Below are 3,587 nucleotides of genomic sequence, written 5' to 3'. Positions count from 1 at the left end.
AATTTTATTTTTTTCTTTCTATTCCTGTGTCCTGTTCCCCTTCACTGTATTTTCGTTCTCTGTATCTGCTGCTCCAGTAACGATTGCCGAGTTGTCTCGGTACAGGCACTGAGCCCCAGAGCAGACTCACTCCTGGAACTTAAACGCATTAACGAATAAACACTTGCTGTCTCCTTTGCTCTCATGACTGTCCCTGTAGTCCTTTGTACATGGTGAGTGACTGTCAGAGTCCAGGGGAGCAGGCTCAATAGCGGGTGTGAGGGGCCATGGCTGCAGCTGTGGGCTGGGGCTGGAGGAGCTCCAGGGAGGGCCAGTGAGGCTGATGGTGATGGCCTCTCTGTGTCAAAGGGCTGTAGCCCCAGGGGATGGTGCTGCCGGGGCATGTGTGCCTGAGCGTGCCGACGAGCCGCACATTTCTGACGCACCGGTGCAACAGGCTGACAGTCAGTTGGAGTCAGGCCCCCTCAGGGCTGCTTCCAGGGATTTTCTGAGAGCCGGTGGAGAGGAAGCAGGAAGAGGCGCAGGAGATGGCTGCCCCCACCCCTCTGGGTACCTGGAGGCCTTCCCACCCCCTGGAAAAGGTGCTGGGTGCTTCCCCAACTCAAGAAAACTCCTCCAGCCCTGCTTACCCCCTGCAGCTGTCTCCAGCTCCAGCACCTCCCTTGAAGCCTGTCCTGTAGCCACAGACTGCCCCCAAACCCTGTCGTCATGGCAGCAAGCTGACCCTTGAATATGCTTTATTCTCCATAAATGCAGGTGCCGTTAGCATCAGTTCGGGGAAAGAGCGGTGTCTCCAGGAGCTCCTGCAGAAGGAGGGGTTCCTGCCTGAGGAGAGCTACAGTCATCACTGTGGATAACGGTTGCTTGCTCTTTCCCTCTCCCAGAGGCAGCACCGAGGACTCGGTCGTTGGTTCCTCTCCGGGGATGTTGTTGATTGCGTCTGGCTCAGGTTTGCGTGGGTCGCCTTTGGCCTCATTCCCCTAGCGGCATGGGCGAAAAGGGACAGCTGGACGCTTACTGGCTGTGGGCAGGAGCTGCTGCGGCTGAAGCTGGAGAGGCCAGAAAAAGGTAAAGCAGCTGAAGAATAAAGTAAAGAGGATCCAGCCGGCAGCTGCCTCCAGCTGCAGGCAGGAGCCAGCCTGCCTCACCAGGTGAGGGAGGATCCCTTTTAGCGTAGTCCTCGGCAGATCCGATCACCAACGTGCACCGCACGGTACGTCTGTACGCGTAACCGAAAGCACGCTACAGCCACGCAGAGTGTGCGCGTGTGAGGCTATGTATCTGGTAAGCCTCATATTGTAAGGGCTGTGAGACACTGATTTATTCTCTCAGGTGGATGACAGTCAAGCGACCGCAGCTACGGAGGAGGAAGAAGACAGAGAGGGAGAGACGAAGATGTGCCTGAACTGTGAAATTCTCCAGCAGCTCTGAGAGCGGGAGCTGCGGTGAGTCCTGGAGCCTCGAGGCTGTGTAGTTCCTCTTCTGCATCCCGGTCCCTCCCTGCCCCCCTGTTCTCTTTCTCTTACTGCGGTCATTTTTTTTTTTTCTTCTCTGCACCTCTCCCTCTCTCGTTCTCCAAGTCCCCGTCTTTATCTGTCATTATACTTTTCCAGTTTCTTTTTTTCTCTGCGCTTCTATCCTGTTCCTTGCCCTCTTTTTCATCCTCTGTCTCTGTACTGCAGTCCATCACTAGTTTTGTCTTTCTCCCTCTATCTATCTGTCTTCCTATCCCAATTTCTTAAATTTCTCCCCGTCTGCCCGTTAGCCCTTCACAGTTCCTACCCCCCCCACCTCCATCTGTCTCCATGTCCCTATTTTTTAATTCCCCTCTCTCTGCCCTGTATTCTAGATACATTTTTCCTTTCTTAGATTCTCTTGTTCCTATGTTTTCATTTCTTCCCTCTCTGTCCCATGGCCCATTTTTGTCTGTATCGTTCTTTCTCTGTCTGGCTCCCTGTCCCTATTCTTTAATTCCTCTGTCTCTCCCCTTCAGCTCATTGAGTTTTTTTGGTATTTCTGTTTATCTCTGTCCATATCACAGTCACCTTTTTTAAATCCTCCCTCTCTGCCCTGTGGCCCATCACTATTCTTTGTTTTTATCCATCTCCGTCTGTCTGGTTCCCTGTCATTTCCTCCTCTCGGGCCTGTAGCCCATCGCTAATTTTTTTTCCTCTGTGCCTCTCTCTCTGTGGGTCCCTTTCCCTATTTTTCAATCCCCCTTCTCTGCCCTGTAGCTGATCGCTGTTGTATTGGGTTTACGCGGTAAGGTTTTGTTAGCTGGGGCGGGACAGGGGCTGCAAGGGTGGGTTCTGTGAGAAGGGACCAGGAGTCGCCCCCATGTCGGGCACAGCCAGTTCCGTCTCTGAGACAGATCTGCTGCCGATCGAAGCTGAGCCCATCAGCAACGCTGGTAACGCCTCTGTGATGGACGTTTAAGAAGGGCTAAAAAATGCTGTGCAGAAGCTGCGATAGAGGAAATGTGAGTGTTAAAGAGCCCTGCAGACATCAAGGTCAGTGAAGACGGAGCGGGAGGAGGTACTCCAGGCACCGGAGCAGAGATTCCCCTGCAGCCTGTGGTCAAAGAACATGGTGACGCAGGTTGTTCTCCTGCAGCCCGTGGAGGTCCATGGTGCAGCAGACGTGCACGTGCAGCCCGTGGAGGACCCCACGCCGCAGTGGGTGGATGTGCCCGAAGGAAGCTGTGACCCCGTGGAGAGCTAGTGCTGGAATGGGCTTCTATCAGCACTTGTGGCCCCGTGGGAGGGACCCCATGCTGGAGCAGAAAAAGAGCGTGAGGAGGAAGGAGCGGCAGAGATGACGTGCGATGAACTGTTCGCAACCTTCGCTCCCTGTCCCCCTGCATTGCTCGGGGGGAGGATGTAGAGAAGTCGGGAGCAAAGATGAGCTTAGGAAAAAAGAATAGGGCGGGGGGAAGGTGTTTTTTAGATGTTCTTATTTCTCTTTATCCTACTCTGATTTTGATTGACAATAAATTAAATTAATTTCCCCAAGTCGAGTCTGTTCTGCCTGTGATAGTAATTGGTGAGCGATCTCTTTGTCCTTATCTCAACCTACAAGCTTTTTTGTCGTATTTTCTTCCCCTGTCTTGTTGAGGAGGAGGACCGATAGAGCGGTTTGGCAGGCGGCCAGCCACAGTCAACCCACCACAGTTTTCTTATATCAGCGTCTGTGTCCCTATTTTTTAATTCTTCCCTATGTTTCTTGTACCCCATCGCCCTTGAAACTTTCTTTTAACCTCTCCATCCCTATCTTTTTAATTCTTGCGTATGTTTCTCCAACGCAGTCGCTTTTTAAATTTTCTTGCTACCTTTCCCTCTCTCCGTCTCCCTGACCTAATTTTAATTTCTTGCTGGTTTCCTGCACACCATTGCTTTCTAAATTTTCTTTCTACGACTCCCCCTGTCCATTTCCTTGTTTATAATTCTTAATTCTTCCTTTTCTGTCCTGTATCCTGTTGCTTTCTGCACTGTCTTTCTACATCTCCCTGCCCCTATTTGTTAGTTCTTGCCTATCTTTCTTGTACCCTGTTGCTTTTTGAAAGTTTCTTTCCACTCTACCTTTGTCTG

General features: G+C 51.7%; 1 long non-coding RNA gene across 1 annotated transcript; it reads left to right on the top strand.

Moving 5' to 3' along the window:
* Positions 1–8: 8 nt before the first annotated feature.
* On the top strand, positions 9–3,011 carry LOC142077247 (uncharacterized). The gene is made up of 3 exons (XR_012671657.1): positions 9–1,213; positions 1,333–1,445; positions 2,372–3,011. It is a non-coding gene; the product is annotated as an uncharacterized LOC142077247 (long non-coding RNA).
* Positions 3,012–3,587: the final 576 nt, after the last annotated feature.

Source organism: Calonectris borealis, unplaced genomic scaffold, assembly GCF_964195595.1.
Source record: "Calonectris borealis unplaced genomic scaffold, bCalBor7.hap1.2 HAP1_SCAFFOLD_185, whole genome shotgun sequence".
In the NCBI taxonomy this organism is placed as follows: domain Eukaryota; kingdom Metazoa; phylum Chordata; class Aves; order Procellariiformes; family Procellariidae; genus Calonectris; species Calonectris borealis.
Note: the sequence above shows the minus strand (reverse complement) of the source record. Positions and strands in the feature narration are given on the sequence as shown.